Raw genomic sequence first — 18,674 nt, forward strand, 5'->3', positions numbered from 1 at the left:
CAGGGCTTACTTTGGGACAGTTTCAGGACCTTGGTAAGACATGGGTCAGGATATTAGCTCAGGATAATGTCAGGACTTTAGATATTGACTGCAGCAGGGCCTTAGTTAGAGACAGTGTCTCAGCCTGACTTAGGACTAGCATCAGAGCCTTTTTTAGGTACAGTGTCAGGGACTGAGTTAGGTGTAGTGTCAGGGCCTTAGTTAAGGACAGTGTCAGGGCCTGAGTTAGGACGAGCCTCCAGGCCTCAGTTAGGGCCAGGGTCACGGCTTCGGGACTAATTTCAGGGCCTTAGTTAGGAACAGCATCAGGGATTTATTTAGCGTAAGAAGCTCAATATTAGTTAAAGACAAGGTTAGGTTAAGGTCTAGGGATTGTGTCAGGACATGACCTAGGTACAGTGTCAAGACCTTAGTTACTTAGGGCATCAGGGCCTAATTTAGGCCCAGTGTCAGGGCTTCAGGGAGGGATAGCGTCAGAGCCGGACTTAGGGAGAGCGACAGGGCTTGAGTGAGGCCTAGCGTCAGGGCCTTAGCTAGGGATAGTCTCAGGGCATGACTTAGGAGCAGCATAAGGGCCTTGGTAGGATCAGCCTCAGGGGCTTTGTTAAAGACATTATCAGGGCCTCTGTTAGGGACAGCCTCAGGGCCTCACTTAGGGACAGCGTCAGGGCTTACTTAGGGACAGTTTCAGGACCTTGGTAAGAGATGGGTCCGGAAATTAACTCAGGATAGTGTCAGGTCATTAGATATTGACGGCAGCAGGGCCTTAGTTAGGGACAGTGTCAAGGCCTTAGTTAGTACTAGCATCTGGGCCTCTGTTAGGTACAGTGTCAGGGCCTGAGTTAGGAATAGTGTTAGGGCCTTAGTTAGGGACAGTGTCACGGCCTTGGGACTAAATTCAGGGCCTGAGGTAGTCACAGCATAAGGGCTTTAGTTAGCATAAGAGGCAGGACATTTGCTAGGGACAGGGTTAGGGTAAAGTTTAGGGATCGTGTCAGGAAATGACCTAGGGATAATGTCAAGAGCTTAGTTACAGTATCAGGGCCTTATTTAGGACCAGTGTCAGGGCTTCAGGTAGGGACAGCGTCAGTGCCTGACTCTGGGAGAGCAACAGGGCCTGAGTGAGGCCTAGCGTCAGGCCCTTAGCTGGGGACACTGTCAGGGCATGATGTAGGAGCAGCATAAGGGCCTTTGTTGCATCAGCATTAGGGTCTTAGTTACAGACATGATCAGGGCCTGAGTTAGTCACAGCGTCAAGGCCTCAGTTAGGCATAGCTTTAGGGCCTGAGTTAGGCACAGCCTCAGGTCTTCACTTAAAGACAGCGACAGGGCTTTCTTAGGGACGGTGTCAGGACATTGGTTAGAAATGGGTCAGGATATTAGCTCAGGATAGTGTCCGGATTTCAGTTATTGCAGGCAGCAGGGCCTATATTAGGGACAGATTCCGGACCTTAGTTAGAGACAGTGTCAGGGCCTTAGTTAGGACTAGTCTGGGCCTTAGTTAGGGAGAGCATTAGGGCTTCAGTGAGGATAAGGGGCAGGACATTAGCTCGGGACAGAGTCAGATTCCAGGCCAGTGGTAGTGTCAGGATGTGAGCTAGGGATAGCGTGAAGACCTTAGTTATTGAGAGCATCAGAGCCTTAGTTAGGACCAGCGTCAGGGCCTTCATCAAGACCAGTGTCAAGGTTTTATGTAGGGACAGCGTCAGACCCTAACTAAGGTAAGGCAACAGGGCCTAAGTGAGGCCTATCTTTAGGGCCTGAGTTAGGGACAGTGTCAGGGCATGACCTAAGAGCAGCATAAGGGCCTCTGTAGGATCAGCCTTAGGGTCTTCGTTAAAGACATTATCAGGGCCTCTGTTAGGGACAGCCTCAGGGTCTCACTTAGGGACAGCACCAGGGGCTTAGTTTGGGACAGTTTCAGGACCTTGGTAAGATCAGGGTCAGGATATTAGCTCAGGATAATGTCAGGACTTAAATATTGATGGCAGCAGGGCCTTAGTTAGAGACAGTGTCAGGGCCTGAGTTAGGGTTTGCATCAGAGCCTTTGTTAGGTACAGTGTCAATGGCTGAGTTAGGAGTAGTGTAAGGGCCTTAGTTAGGCTTGAGACTCCAGGACCTTCCCTGAGTTCCAAAGGGCAGATTCGAATAGTTGCTAATCAGGGAAGGGAGGGGATGCAGAGACAAGGGAGGAAGAGCCAAGAAACAGCAGTGCAGCCTTGGGGCAGGATCCTGGTTTTGCCTCAAGGGATACGCTTAAGAGTATCTTTGGGCGCTTTACCAACCTAAAACCCCCGCAAAATAGAAGATTTTCGTGTTCTTCATTCCAGAGAAGCTCATCAAGAGACCATCTGAGGCCAGATTAAAGTGAGTTAAGGCCCTGTGCACACACTACTCCTTAGGATCAAGTGTGTCCTTAAACCATTTCTGTTAAATTCCTCACCAGATCCTCCTGCATTGGGACGCACGGTTTTTGAGGGCATGAGTTTTCTGTGTCCCCCTCTGGCTGCCAAAGCAGTAAAGCTATTCTTTTCTACTTCCTCCAAACCTCTCTCTCTGAGATTCGATTTGGCACTGGTGCACAGAGGCCGAGTTTTCGACATCAAATTTAGTACCCAGTGTGGGGCTGACTTGGGGATGGCCCCTGTGGGTCCCCTGACTTGATTGGACACTGAGATTTTCTCCACGCCAGCCTCTTTAGAGAGAGTGTAGGGTTGGAGAATTCCTTTAGAGGCCAGACCACGTGGGACCATTGCCTGGAAAGGCCAAGCCCTAGTCATCCCAGCAGTTAGAACTCTGGGGCAGGAGTAGATGGTGGAAGAGGGACCACCCTAGCAGCTGCCGAGGCTGTCTTTGCCTTGAGGACATTCCTCTCTTCCTCCTGCCTGGACTGCCCCGAATGTCCTACTCCAAGGGATTATTTGGGGGAACCAGAAAAATAGCATTTGGGATGTTGCAGCACCTCAGCCAGCATGTGGTAACTCCCCTGGCATGCAGTCTGAGGTCATTTTAGCCCTGTACATTTGGGGGAACCTTGGTTCCCATTTGAGTGACTTTTCATTCCAGGAAATCTCATTTGGAAGGTGCACCACTTGGACAGAGGTCACAGGCTAAGTTGAGACTTGGAAGCTGATTTGAGTCTTGTGCTGTTTGGTTTTTGGTTTCTGTTTGGTTTCTGGTTCCTTTGGTTTGAGGCTTCCATTGGTGGTTAGGATTTTGTTTTGTTCTTAGCCCACATTTGAGTGTTCTATGGTTCAGACATAAGAAGTGCTTCTTCTTCAGTTCCATCTGATAGCCAATGGGCAAAATCCTGGCAGACTGGTCAACCTATAGTTGTAAACCTAAGACTAAGAAAAGAATGAAATTCTATTGTAATTTTGTCTGGCCAGTGTATGGATACATTCTTGAAAAATGCGGAAAGGTGGTCTTTGAATGGTAGCCTAAATGACTATACTATCCTTCAGCTAGTTATTTTGTCACAGGAAGAGAAAGACAGAAGTTCTGTATGTTCAAGCATTTATGAAGCTACGTAATAAAGAAAGTGAGCAGCTAGGTAACAGGCTGATGGTACAAAGAGAAAGGAAAGTCACTTTGCACTAGAGCTGGTTGTGTCTGAATGTGGAAAAAAATAAGGGGCAACATAAGATGGATACAGAAGTGATGAACATTTGTGAAAAGGGAACACTGAGGAAAGAGTTGTGCATGACCGGGATTTTCTAAGATGGATTTTGTTGGAAGTGGGTTAGGGCAAGCCTGGATTTGGTTTCTCCCTCCAAAGTTTTCTTGGAATGCTGTTTTTGATTGTGGACAGCTTGTGAGTTTTTTTGCCTGTGTCTGTGATCTGTATTTTTGTTTGAAATCTCTTTACTTTGGTTCAGTGAATGAGTGTTGTTTGGCCAATTCTAACAGTTCTTTTGATCTCCAGCTAACTTGGAGATGCTTTAGAAGGCCCTTGAGCCATCTCAGAGAGAAATGTTTGATTAGTATGTTAAATTACATGGAATTCCTAAAAATCTAGTATGTCCTGGTAAAATTTGATCAGTCATAATTCTAGTCATTTTTAAATGTTGTACGTCACAGCAATAATGGTTTCTTTTGTCATTTACATTGTGATCAAATGTTTAACCATGACGTTTTAAGTCTTTATGTGATTTATAGATAGTTACTGTTGTGCTCTAACACTTTGCAAAACTGCTCCATCTTCAAGAAGATCTATGTGAAGGACCTTTTGGCAAGCACAGGTCTCTGATAAATTTCATATGATAATGCCAAACTGGGTAAGAAATGAAAAATCTTAATGGAGAATCGGATGGCTTCATAAAAAGTTAACAAAAGGATTGGTTACTGAGTGAACTGGTGAATATGGTTATAGTGTTTTTGTTTTTTTGTTACTGGCTTTGATCTGTGTTTCCCAGACACAGGGAAGTCCTTCACCTGAAGCTACTTAGGACTTGGAGCAATTGGGTAAATGACACCTCTGTACTGAAGTGTGTATTTATGAAAGTTACTGTGTTGGCTTCATTTTGCCCTGATGTTTAAGAGGAAAGGAAAATTACCTAGTGAAGTTATCAGAATGTAATTACTCATGATGTATCACTGTTTGCTTTAGGTCTACTGCTAAAAGCACATGTACAATGCTTGTGTGACAATTGGGTATGAATAATAAAATGTATGGCCTATATAAAGCATTTTCTCATTAACATACCTCTGAGCATGTTCACGATACCTGATCAGTATTCCCCCAATGTGGATTAACTAGGCAAATATAAAGGAGGCCTAGTGCTGAGGGCCATGATCTACACCTGGGCCAAACAGCTGAATCATTCTGGCACTGACGGATTGACATTTTGATCATCAATGCTTTCTATTGAAAGACTTGTAATCAAAAGGGAAAAAAACTCTTCACGTATTGAGGTGTGAGGAAGTCACTCTGGCTTCTACATGGTTTAACTTAAATTTTACTGACCAAAGTGGCCTGTTTTTTGGCCTTTTGGATATGAATTGTACATCTGCTTTGGCATTGAGGAGGAGAATGCATTTGACAGTCAAAAAGTAACTATGGTTCAGACATCCAAGATAAACCTAAGTGACCATTGTAGATGTGATTTAGATGCGTTCTTGTATTTTTTTTGTTTGTTTTTAAGTTTTTTTTTTCGGATGTGGACCAGTTTTTAAGTCTATTGAATTTGTTACAATATTGTTTCTGTTTCATGTTTTTGTTTTTAGGCCACGAGGCATGTGGTATCTTAGCTTCCTGCCCAGGGATCAAACCGGCACCCCCTGCGTTGGAAGGCGAAGTCTTAACCACTGAACCACCAGGTAAGTCCCCGCGTTCCTGTATTGTTGAAATTGAATTTCTGAGCTATATCAGACTCAGGATGCCACTAGCCATTCTCAAAACAATGTCTGCTGGTAGCTGCAACCGTACGTTTTCAAGGACTCGTCTCTTAACGATTAAATTTCAAACAATGACGTTAGATCAGATACTAATAGAAAGATGAGACATATGTGTAGTGGTCAATAGCTCCTGTTATGGATACATCAATACTACATCAGAAGTTAAAACCTACTTAGGTAGAATTAGACAACTGGCTGCGAAGCCTCTCTGAAGTGCCAGTTCCAGACCAGGTTTCAGACTTATTCTCCTGAATTCCTAAGGGAATGAGATCTATTTTTACTGTTAAAATTTCAGTTGTTACCCCTCCTATTTTAACTGGATTGGTTGCGCCAAAATGGGGGACCAAGGGACTGAGATCTTAATCATACGAGTCTCAGGTACAGGACTTGGAACTCAAATATTTCTAACTTGGTATCCATTCCCCTAGATTTAGGCAGGACTGCGCCCCATTTCAGCGAGAAGTAGCCAGAGCGGTCATCACCCTGTTCCTTGAAGGATGTGGGGAAAGATAAAAGTGAAGTGGGGATTAAAACCGAGTCCCCTGAAAACCGAGTTCTTGTGCCAAGTTTATGATTAATGTCTCAATCTGAAATGATTATTCCTTTTCTTGTCAAAAATCTGTTCTCCTCAATATTGAGGAGTATCCAGAAGAGGAGAAGTGAAACTGAGAGGGACTCTGTGGTCTCCTGGGCACAGAAGCCTTTCTGTGTGCCTCCTAACTTGTTTGTAGGGAATAGACTAGAGACTCCAGGACCTTCCCTGAGTTCCAAAGGGCAAATTCGAACAGTTGCTAATCAGGGAAGTGAGGGGATGCAGAGACAGGGAGGAAGAGTCAAGAAACAATAGTGCAGCCTTGTGGCAGGATCCTGGTTCTGCCTCAAGGGATACACATAACAATATCTTTGAGCTCCTTAAAGAACTAAAACCCCCAACAAGTGGAAGATGTTAGCATTCTTCATTCCAGAGGAGCTCATCAAGAAACTATCTGAGACCAGATTAAAGGAGTGCAGGCCCTGCATACACACTGATCCTTATGAGCAACCACACCCTTGAACCATCGCTCTAAAACACCAAATCTTCCTGCATTGGGACACACAGCTGTTGAGGGCACGAGCCTGCTGTGTCCTCCATTGGCTGGCAGAGTGATAAAACTAATCTTTTCTATTTTTCCAAAACACTGTTCTCAAGATTTGATTCGGAACCGGTGCAGAGAGGCTGATTATTCAGTATCAGTTAGGGCCAGAGTCAGGCAGTTAGTTAGAAACAGTGTCAGGTCTATAGTTATGGAAAGCCTCAGGGAATTAGGGAGGGAGAGACCAAGATATAACAGACAGCATCAGATCCTGAGCTGGGGAGAGTGTCAGGGCATGACGTAGGACCAGCATCAGGACTGTAGTTAGGATCAGCATCACGGTCTTAGTTAAAGTTATTGCCAGGACCTGAGTTAGGCAAAGTGCCAGGGCCTGAGTTAGGCAAAGTGTCAGGGCTTGAGTTAGGGACAGAGTCAGGACCTGAGTTAGGGACAGTGTCAGGGACTGAGTGAGGCCTAGCATCAGGGTCTTAGCTAGGATCAGCATCAGGGCCTTAGTTAAAGACATTATCAGGGCCTGAGTTAGGTACAGCAACAGGGCTTCAAAGGGACAGCCTCAGGGCCACACTTTGGGACGGCATCAGGACTTTTGTCAGGACAGTGTCAGGACCATGGTAAGAGATGGATCAAGATACTAGCTTAGGATAGTGTCAGCACATTGGTTATTGACGGCAGCAAGGCTGACGTTAGGGACAGCTTCAGGGCCTTAGTTAGGGACAGCGTCAGAACCTGAGTTAGACCAAACATCAGGGCCTAAGGTAAGACTAGGGTCAGGGCCTTTGTTAGGGACAATGTCAGGGCCAGGGTTAGGCCTAGCATGAGGGCCTGAGTTAGGCTGGGCGTCAGGGCCTTAGTTAGGGACAGCCTCAGGGCCTCACTTAGGGACAGTGTCAGGGCTTACGTAGGGACAGTGTCAGTACATTGGTAAGAGATAGGTCAGGATATTAGCTCAGGATAGAGTCAGGACTTTAGTTATCGACAGCAGCAGGGCCTTAGTTAGGGACAGTGTCAGGAGCTTAGTTAGGACTAGCATCAGAGCCTTTGCTAGGTACAGTGTGAGGGACTGAGTTAGGAGTAGTGTCAGGGCCTTAGTTAGGGACAGTGTGAGGGCCTGAGTTAGGACAAGCATCCAGGCCGTAGTTAGGGACAGTGTCAGGGCCTTGGGACTAATTTCAGGGCCTTAGTTAGGGAGAGCATCAGGACTTTAGTTAGCATAAGAGGCAAGACATTAGCTAGGGACAGGGTTAGGTTAAGGTCTAGGAATAGTGTCAGGAAATGAGCTAGGGAGAGTGTCAAGACCTTACTTACAGAGAGTATCAGGGCCTTACTTAGGGCTAGTGTCAGGGCTTCAGGTAGGGACAGCGTCAGAGCCTGACTTAGGGAGAGCGACGGAACCTGAGTAAGACCTAGCGTCAGGGCCTTAGCTAGGGACAGTGTCAGGGCATGACTTAGGAAGAGCATCAGGGTCTCAAAGACATTTTGAGGGTCTGAGTTAGGTACTGCATCTGGGCCTGAGTTAGGGACAGACTCAGGGCTTCACTTAGGGACAGTATCAGGGCTTACATAGGGACAGTGTCAGGACCTTGGTAAGAGATGGGTCAGGATATTAGCTCAGGATACTGTCAGGCCTTTAGTTATTGCCGGCCGCAGGGTCTGTATTTGGGACAGCTTCCGGGCCTTAGCTAGAGAGAGTGTCACGGCCTTAGTGAGGACTAGTCAGGGCCTTAGTTAGGCAGAGCAATAGGGCTTCAGTTAGGATGGGAGGCAGGATATTAGCTAGGGACAGGATGAGGTTAAGGTCTAGGGATAGTGTCAGGAAATGACCTAGGGATAGTGTCAAGACCTTACTGACAGTATCAGGGCCTTATTTAGGACCAACGTCAGGGCTTCGGGTAGGGACAATGTCAGAGCCTGACTTAGGGAGAGCGACAGGGCCTGAGTGAGGCTGAGCGTCAGGGACTTAGCTAGGGACAGTATCGGCATGACTTACGAGTAGCATCAGGGCCTTCGTAGGATCCACATTAGGTTCTTAGTTAGGATAAGAGGCAGGACACTAGCTAGGGACAGAGCCAAGTTACGGGCTAGGGATAGTGTGAAGACCTTAGTTATTGAGAGCATCAGGGCCTTATATAGGAGCAGCGTCATGGCCTTATTCAGGACCAGTGTCAGGGCTTGATGTAGGGACAGCTTCAGAGACTGACTAAGGTACAGCGACAGGGAATACCTGAGGACTCTCTCAGTTAGCACCTGAGTTAGGGACTGTGTCAGGGCAGGACTTAGGAGGAGCATAACGGCCTCGTTAGGATCAGCATTAGCGTCTTTGTTAAAGACATTATTAGGGCTTCTGTTAGAAACAACCTCAGGGCTTCACTTAGGGAGAGCGTCAGGGCTTATTTAGGGACAATTTCAGGAACTTGGTAAGAGATGGGTGCAGAAATTAGCTCAGGATAGTGTCAGGACTTTAGATATTGACAGCAGCAGGGCCTTAGTTAGGGACAGTGTCAGGAGCTTAGTTAGGACTAGCATCAGAGCCTTTGCTAGGTACAGTGTGAGGGACTGAGTTAGGAGTAGTGTCAGGGCCTTAGTTAGGGACAGTGTCAGGGTCTGAGTTAGGAGTAGTGTCAGGGCGTTAGTTAGTGACAGTGTCAGGGCCTTGGTTAGGACTAGTCAGGGCCTTAGTTAGGGAGAGCATTAGGGATTCAGGGAGGATAAGGGGCAGGACATTCGCTCGGGACAGAGTTAGGTTCCAGGCCAGGGATAGTGTCAGGAAATGAGCTAGGGATAGCGTGAAGACCTTAGTTATTGAGAGCATCAGGGACATAGTTAGAACCAGCGTCAGGGGCTTAATCAGGACCAGTGTCAAGGCTAGATGTAGGGATAGCATCAGAGCCTAACTAAGGTACAGCAACAGGGCCTAAGTGAGGCCTATCTTTAGGGCCTGAGTTAGGGACAGTGTCAGGGCATGACTTAGGAGCAGCATAAAGGCCTCTGTAGGATCAGCATTTGGGTCTTCGGTAAAGACATTATCAGGGTCTCTGTTATGGACAGCCTCAGGGCCTCACTTAGGGACAGCGTCAAGGCTCACTTAGGGACAGTTTCAGGACCTTAGTACGAGATGGGTCAGGAGATAAGCACAGGATAGTGTCAGGACTTTAGATATTGACGGCAGCAGGGCCTTTGTTAGGGACAGTGTCAGGACCTGAGCTAGGTGGAGTGTCACGGCCTTAGTTAGGGACAGGTTCACGGCCTTAGTTAGGGCTAGCATCAGAGCCTTTGTTAGGTATCATGTCAGAGCCTGAGTTAGGAGTAATGTCAAGAACTTAGTTCGGGACAGTGTCAGGGCCTTAGTTACGCCTAGCATCAGAGCCTTCGTTAGGTATCCTGTCAGTGCCTGGGATAGGAGTAGTATTCAGGGCCTTAGTTAGGGCCACTGTCAGGGCCTGAGTTAGGAGTAATGTCAGGGCCTTAGTTAGGGCCAGTGTCACGGCCATAGTTAGAACTAGCATCATGGTTCCTCTTGTTGTGGAGCAGAGGCTCTAGGCACATGGACTTCAGTAGTTGTGGCATGCGGGCTCAGTAGTTGTGGCTCCCGGACTCTAGAGCGCAGGCTCAGTCGTTGTGGAGCACGGGCTTAGTTCCTCTGCAGCATGTGAGATATTGGTGGACCAGGGCTCGAACCCATGTCCCCTACAACGGGAGGTGGATTCCCAACCACTGCACCACAAGCGAAGCCCCTTCTCTGCATTATTTTAACGTCAGTACGCTTTGCAGGACATCTAGGAGCCTCGCGTGGGCACCCTATTCCCTGCAAGAACACTGAGTACCCTCAGGCCCCCATGGGCCTGCTAAGCCACATCCAGGCCTGTAGCCCTTCGGAGTCACTCTGTGTATGCCGAGTGTAGGGCAAAAGACTGCACTCTTTCTTGGGACAGCTTGATTTCCCCAGCACTCCCACAGGTCCACGAACACTGTTGTAGCAGGAGCAACATGCCGTGCAACTCTGACTCATTGCCCTATCCTGAGCTGCACTGAAAATAACCCTCGGCTTCACATTCGATCTGGGACCCCCTACCTGAAGTCACCCTGCCTCCAGGAGAATGTGGGCTTGCGTTCCGACTGCAACTAAAGCCCAGTTCCTCGGTTAACACTGCAGGCTTTTGAAGAGCCAAGGATCCGGAGGCCTAGCTGGGAATTTCCTTGGTTGAGGCATTTCGCTAGATGCAGAACACCCTGCTTCGAGGAGTTGATTCAGAGAAGGAACCACTGGGTAACCTGTGTCTCTTTGGACTTGTTAGAAAGCACAGGGATATATGCTGCGTGTGCCCGTGGAAATGGGGGCATGATGGAACTAGCCTTGCTTTCCCATTTTGAAAGCTCCATTCATGCTGCCTTGAAGCTACTTGAAATTGACTGCTGTTGACAGGCCACTAGCCACTGTAGGCATGGCTCTGGGAAGACAATGAGTTTTCTCTAGGTAAGCCGGGTGCTTCGATGGCCAGGGTGGAGCTCATCCTGCCACGCTCTAGAGCTAAAGGGAAACTCAACTTGAGTACTGGCCTCAAGGTAAGTCCCTGAGTAGCCGCGCAGAAAGGGAGGCATGCAGCTCTTTCCATGAGGTCTTAGTCGCTGTTCTGCTTTATTTTATTTTATTTTTTAAATTTTTTCTTGTTTTTTTGAGATTTATTTATTGATTGATTAATTGTTATGTTGGGTCTTCGTTTCTGTGCTAAGGCCCTCTACAGTTGCGGTAAGTGGGGGCCACTCTTCAGCGCGGTGCGTAGGCCTCTCACTATCGCGGCCTCTCTTGTTGGGAGCACAGGCTCCAGAGGCGCAGCCTCAGTAGTTGTGGCTCACGGGCCCAGTTGCCCCGCGGCCTGTGGGATCCTCCCAGACCAGGGCTCGAACCCGTGTACCCTGCATTGGCAGGCAGATTCTCAACCACTGCGCCACCAGGGAAGCCCCTGTTCTGCTTTATTTTAAAGGAAGTACCCTTTTCAGGACTCCTAGGCCCCTCGGGTGTGCATCATTTTCCCTCCAAGATCAGTGAGTACCTCCAGACCCCTGTGGGCCTGCTAAGCAACATCGAGGCCCAAAGGTCGGTTCCTTGGAGGCCCTCTGTGTATGCCGAGTGATGGGCAACACCCTGCACGTTTCTTAAAGAGAGCTACATTTCCAGGGCACTGGAAGAGCCTCAGGACCACATTTCTAGCCAGTGTGACGTGCCATGGATGTGTTCGTCATGGCCCCCGTCTGAGCTGCCATGAGAAAACACTCTGCTTAGGATTCTTCGAGGACCTCGTACCTGAAGTCACTCTGCTCGAGGAGAAAGTCAGCATCCTACCATGCTGTGTCGCTAACGGGACACTCAGCGTGAGCAGTTGTCTCGAGGTAAGGCCCTGAATTGCCATGCAGAAGCGGAGGCGTGCAGCAGTGTCCAGGAGGCCGTAGCCGCTGCTCTGCATTGTTTTAACGTCAGTACACTTTGCAGGACATCTAGGAACCCTGCGTAGGCACCCTATTCCCTGCAAGAACACTGAGTACCCTCAGGCCTCCATGGGCCTGCTAAGCCACATCCAGGCCCGTAGCCCTTCGGAGCCACTCTGTGTATGCCGAGTGTAGGGCAACAGACTGCACTCTTTCTTGGGACAGCCTGATTTCCTCAACACTCCCACAGGTCGACGAACACCTTTCTAGCAGGTCCAACATACCGTGCAAGTGTGACTCATTGCCCTAGTCTGAGCTGCACTGAGAACAACCCTCGGCTTCGCATTTGATCTGGTACCCCCTGCCTGAAGTCACCCTGCCTCCAGGAAAATGTCGGCTTGCGTTCCGACTGCAACTAAAGCCCAGTTCCTCGTGTAACGTTGCAGGCTTTTGAAGAGCCACGGGCCCGGAAGCTAAGCTGGGGCGTTCCTTGGTTGAGGCAGTTCGCTGTTTGCAGAACACCCTGCTTCGAGGAGTTGATTCAGGGAAGGAACCACTGGGTAACCTGTGTCTGTTTGGACTTGTTAGAAAGCACAGGGATGTATGCTGCGTGTGCCCGTGGAAATGGGGGCCTGATGGAACTAGCCTTGCTTTTCCATTTTGAAAGCTCCATTCATGCTGCCTTGAAGCTTCTTGAAATTGACTGCTGTTGACAGGCCACTAGCCACTGTAGGCATGGCTCTGGGAAGAAAATTAGTTTTCTCTAGGTAAGCCGGGTGCTTCGATGGCCGGGGTGGAGCTCATCCTGCCACGCTCTAGAGCTAAAGGGAAACTCAACGTGAGTACTGGCCTCGAGGTAAGTCCCTGTGTAGCCGTGCAGAAAGGGAGGCATGCAGCTCTTTCCATGAGGTCTTAGTCGCTGTTCTGCTTTATTTCATTTTTTTATTTTTTATTGTTTTTTTTGAGATTTATTTATTGATTGATTAATTGTTATGTTGGGTCTTCATTTCTGTGCTAGGGCCCTCTACAGTTGAGGTAAGTGGGGGACACTCTTCATCGCGGTGCGTAGGCCTCTCACTATCGCGGCCTCTCTTGTTGCGGAGCACAGGCTCCAGAGGCGCAGGCTCAGTAGTTGTGGCTCACGGGCCCTGTTGCTCCGCGGCCTGTGGGATCCTCCCAGACCAGGGCTCGAACCCGTGAACCCTGCATTGGCAGGCAGATTCTCAACCAGTGCGCCACCAAGGAAGCCCCTGTTCTGCTTCATTTTAAAGGAAGTACCCTTTTCAGGACTCCTAGGCCCCTCGGGTGTGCATCATTTTCCCTCCAAGATCAGTGAGTACCTCCAGACCCCTGTGGGCCTGCTAGGCAACATCGAGGCCCAAAGGTCAGTCCCTCGGAGGCCCTCTGTGTATGCCGAGTGAAGGGCAACACACTGCTCGTTTCTTAAAGAGAGCTACATTTCCAGAGCACTGGAACAGCCTCAGGACCACATTTCTAGCCAGTGCGACGTGCCATGGAAGTGTTCGTCACGGCCCCCGTCTGAGCTACCATGAGAAAACACTCTGCTTAGGATTCTTCGAGGACCTCGTACGTGAAGTCTCTCTGCTCGAGGAGAAAGTCAGCATCCTACCATGCTGTGTCACTAAAGGGACACTCAGCGAGACTACGTGCCTCAAGGTAAGGCCCTGAATTGCCATGCAGAAGCGGAGGCGTGCAGCAGTTTCCATGAGGTCGTAGCCGCTGCTCTGCATTGTTTTAACGTCAGTACGCTTTGCAGGACATCTAGGAACCCCGCGTGGGCACCCTATTCCCTGCAAGAACACTGAGTACCCTCAGGCCCCCATGGGGCTGCTAAGCCACATCCAGGCCAGTAGCCCTTCGGAGCCACTCTGTGTATGCCGAGTGTAGGGCAACAGTCTGCATTCTTTCTTGGGACAGCTTGATTTCCTCAACACTCCCACAGGTCGACGAACACCTTTCTAGCAGGTCCAACATACCGTGCAAGTGTGACTCATTGCCTTAGTCTGAGCTGCACTGAGAATAACCCTCGGCTTCGCATTCGACCTGGGACCCCCTGCCTGAAGTCACCCTGCCTCCAGGAGAATGTCGGCTTGCGTTCCGACTGCAACTAAAGCCCAGTTCCTCGTGTAACACTGCAGGCTTTTGAAGAGCCACGGGCCCGGAAGCTAAGCTGGGGCGTTCCTTGGTTGAGGCAGTTCGCTGTTTGCAGAACATCCTGCTTCGAGGAGTTGATTCAGGGAAGGAACCACTGGGTAACCTGTGTCTGTTTGGAGTTGTTAGAAAGCACAGGGATGTATGCTGCGTGTGCCCATGGAAATGAGGACATGATGGAACTAGCCTTGCATTCCCAGTTTGAAAGCTCCATTCATGCTGCCTTGAAGCTTCTTGAAATTGACTGCTGTTGACAGGACACTAGCCACTGTAGGCATGGCTCTTGGAAGAAAATGAGTTATCTCTAGGTAAGCCGGGTGCTTCGATGGCCGGGGTGGAGCTCATCCTGCCACGCTCTAGAGCTAAAGGGAAACTCAACGTGAGTACTGGCCTCGAGGTAAGTCCCTGAGTAGCCGCGCAGAAAGGGAGGCATGCAGCTCTTTCCATGAGGTCTTAGTCGCTGTTCTGCTTTATTTTATTTTATTTATTTCATTTTTTATTGTTTTTTTAAGATTTATTGATTGATTGATTGTTATGTTGGGTCTTCGTTTCTGTGCTAGGGCCCTCTACAGTTGCGGTATGTGGGGGCCACTCTTCATCGCAGTGCGTAGGCCTCTCATTATTGCGGCCTCTCTTGTTGCAGAGCACAGGTTCCAGAGGCACAGGCTCAGTAGTTGCGGCTCACGGGCCCAGTTGCTCCACGGCCTGTGGGATCCTCCCAGACCAGGGCTCGAATCCGTGTACCCTGCGTTGGCAGACATATTCTCAACCACTGCGCCACCAGGGAAGCCCCTGTTCTGCTTTTTTTTAAAGGAAGTACCCTTTTCAGGACTCCTAGGCCCCTCGGGTGTGCATCATTTTCCCTCTAAGATCAGTGAGTACCTCCAGACCCCTGTGGGCCGGCTAAGCAACATCGAGGCCCAAAGGTTGGTCCCTCGGAGGCTCTCTGTGCATGCCTAGTGATGGGCAACACACTGCTCGTTTCTTAAAGAGAGCTACATTTCCAGAGCACTGGAACAGCCTCAGGACCACATTTCTAGCCATTGCGACGTGCCATGGAAGTGTTCGTCATGGCCCCCGTCTGAGCTGCCATGAGAAAACACTCTGCTTAGGATTCTTCGAGGACCTCGTACCTGAAGTCACTCTGCTCGAGGAGAAAGTCAGCATCCTACCATGCTGTGTCGCTAACGGTACACTCAGCGTGAGCAGTTGTCTCGAGGTAAGGCCCTGATTTGCCATGGAGAAGCGGAGGCGTGCAGCAGTGTCCAGGAGGCCACAGCCGGTGCTCTGCATTGTTCTAAGGTCAGTACGCTTTGCAGGACATCTAGGAACCCCGCGTGGGCACCCTATTCCCTACAACAACACTGAGAACCCTCAGGCCCCCATGGGCCTGCTAAGCCACATCCAGGCCCGTAGCCCTTCGGAGCCACTCTGTGTATGCCGAGTGTACGGCAACAGACTGCACTCTTTCTCGGGACAGCTCAATTATCTCAACACTCCCACAGGTCGACGAACACATTTCTAGCAGGTCCAACATACCGTGCAAGTGTGACTCATTGCCCTAGTCTGAGCTGCACTGAGAATAACCCTCGGCTTTGCATTCGATCTGGGACCCCCTGCCTGAAGTCACCCTGCCTCCAGGAGAATGTCGGCTTGCGTTCCGACTGCAACTAAAGCCCAGTTCTTCCTGTAACACTGGAGGCTTTTGAAGAGCCACGGGCCCAGAGGCTTAGCTGGGGCGTTCCTTGGTTGAGGCAGTTTGCTGTTTGCAGAACACCCTGCTTCGACGAGTTGATTCAAGGAAGGAACCACTGGGTAACCTGTGTCTCTTTGGACTTGTTAGAAAGCACAGGGATGTATGCTGTGCGTGCCCGTGGAAATGGGGGCCTGATGGAACTAGCCTTGCTTTCCCATTTGGAAAGCTCCATTCATGCTGCCTTGAAGCTACTTGAAATTAACTGCAGTTGACAGGCCACTAGCCACTGTAGGCATGGCTCTGGGAAGAAAATGAGTTTTCTCCAGGTTAGCTGGGTGCTTCGATGGCCGGGGTGGAGCTCATCCAGCCACGCTCTAGAGCTAAAGGGAAACTCAACGTGAGTACTGGCCTCGAGGTAAGTCCCTGAGTAGCCGCGCAGAAAGGGAGGCATGCAGCTCTTTCCATGAGGTCTTAGTCGCTGTTCTGCTTTATTTTATTTTTTATTGTTTTTTTAAGACTTATTGATTGATTGATTGATTGCTATGTTGGGTCTTCGTTTCTGTGCTAGGGCTCTCTCCAATTGCAGTAAGTAGGGGCCACTCTTCATCGCAGTGCGTAGTCCTCTCATTATCGCGGCCTCTCTTGTTGCGGAGCACAGGCTCCAGCGGCGCAGGCTCAGTAGTTGTGGCTCACGGGCCCAGTTGCTCCACGTCCTGTGGGATCCTCCCAGTCCAGGGCTCGAACCCGTGTACCCTGCGTTGGCAGACTGATTCTCGACCACTGTGCCACCATGGAAGCCCTTGTTCTGCTTTATTTTAAAGGAAGTACCCTTTTCAGGACTCCTAGGCCCCTCGGGTGTGCATCATTTTCCCTCCAAGATCAGTGAGTACCTCCAGACCCCTGTGGGCCTGCTAGGCAACATCGAGGCCCAAAGGTCAGTCCCTCGGAGGCCCTCTGTGTATGCCGAGTGAAGGGCAACACACTGCTCGTTTCTTAAAGAGAGCTACATTTCCAGAGCACTGGAACAGCCTCAGGACCACATTTCTAGCCAGTGCGACGTGCCATGGAAGTGTTCGTCACGGCCCCCGTCTGAGCTACCATGAGAAAACACTCTGCTTAGGATTCTTCGAGGACCTCGTACGTGAAGTCTCTCTGCTCGAGGAGAAAGTCAGCATCCTACCATGCTGTGTCACTAAAGGGACACTCAGCGAGACTACGTGCCTCAAGGTAAGGCCCTGAATTGCCATGCAGAAGCGGAGGCGTGCAGCAGTTTCCATGAGGTCGTAGCCGCTGCTCTGCATTGTTTTAACGTCAGTACGCTTTGCAGGACATCTAGGAACCCCGCGTGGGCACCCTATTCCCTGCAAGAACACTGAGTACCCTCAGGCCCCCATGGGCCTGCTAAGCCACATCCAGGCCAGTAGCCCTTCGGAGCCACTCTGTGTATGTCGAGTGTAGGGCAACAGACTGCACTCTTTCTTGGGACAGCTTGATTTCCTCAACACTCCCACAGGTCGACGAACACCTTTCTAGCAGGTCCAACATACCGTGCAAGTGTGACTCATTGCCTTAGTCTGAGCTGCACTGAGAATAACCCTCGGCTTCGCATTCGACCTGGGACCCCCTGCCTGAAGTCACCCTGCCTCCAGGAGAATGTCGGCTTGCGTTCCGACTGCAACTAAAGCCCAGTTCCTCGTGTAACACTGCAGGCTTTTGAAGAGCCACGGGCCCGGAAGCTAAGCTGGGGCATTCCTTGGTTGAGGCAGTTCGCTGTTTGCAGAACACCCTGCTTCGAGGAGTTGATTCAGGGAAGGAACCACTGGGTAACCTGTGTCTGTTTGGAGTTGTTAGAAAGCACAGGGATGTATGCTGCGTGTGCCCATGGAAATGAGGACATGATGGAACTAGCCTTGCATTCCCAGTTTGAAAGCTCCATTCATGCTGCCTTGAAGCTTCTTGAAATTGACTGCTGTTGACAGGACACTAGCCACTGTAGGCATGGCTCTTGGAAGAAAATGAGTTATCTCTAGGTAAGCCGGGTGCTTCGATGGCCGGGGTGGAGCTCATCCTGCCACGCTCTAGAGCTAAAGGGAAACTCAACGTGAGTACTGGCCTCGAGGTAAGTCCCTGAGTAGCCGCGCAGAAAGGGAGGCATGCAGCTCTTTCCATGAGGTCTTAGTCGCTGTTCTGCTTTATTTTATTTTATTTATTTCATTTTTTATTGTTTTTTTAAGATTTATTGATTGATTGATTGTTATGTTGGGTCTTCGTTTCTGTGCTAGGGCCCTCTACAGTTGCGGTATGTGGGGGCCACTCTTCATCGCAGTGCGTAGGCCTCTCATTATTGCGGCCTCTCTTGTTGCAGAGCACAGGTTCCAGAGGCACAGGCTCAGTAGTTGTGGCTCACGGGCCCAGTTGCTCCACGGCCTGTGGGATCCTCCCAGACCAGGGCTCGAATCCGTGTACCCTGCGTTGGCAGACATATTCTCAACCACTGCGCCACCAGGGAAGCCCCTGTTCTGCTTTTTTTTAAAGGAAGTACCCTTTTCAGGACTCCTAGGCCCCTCGGGTGTGCATCATTTTCCCTCTAAGATCAGTGAGTACCTCCAGACCCCTGTGGGCCGGCTAAGCAACATCGAGGCCCAAAGGTTGGTCCCTCGGAGGCTCTCTGTGCATGCCTAGTGATGGGCAACACACTGCTCGTTTCTTAAAGAGAGCTACATTTCCAGAGCACTGGAACAGCCTCAGGACCACATTTCTAGCCATTGCGACGTGCCATGGAAGTGCTCGTCATGGCCCCCGTCTGAGCTGCCATGAGAAAACACTCTGCTTAGGATTCTTCGAGGACCTCGTACCTGAAGTCACTCTGCTCGAGGAGAAAGTCAGCATCCTAC

Source organism: Balaenoptera borealis (assembly GCF_965194805.1).
Source record: "Balaenoptera borealis genome assembly, chromosome: 12".
NCBI classification, from domain to species: Eukaryota; Metazoa; Chordata; class Mammalia; order Artiodactyla; family Balaenopteridae; genus Balaenoptera; species Balaenoptera borealis.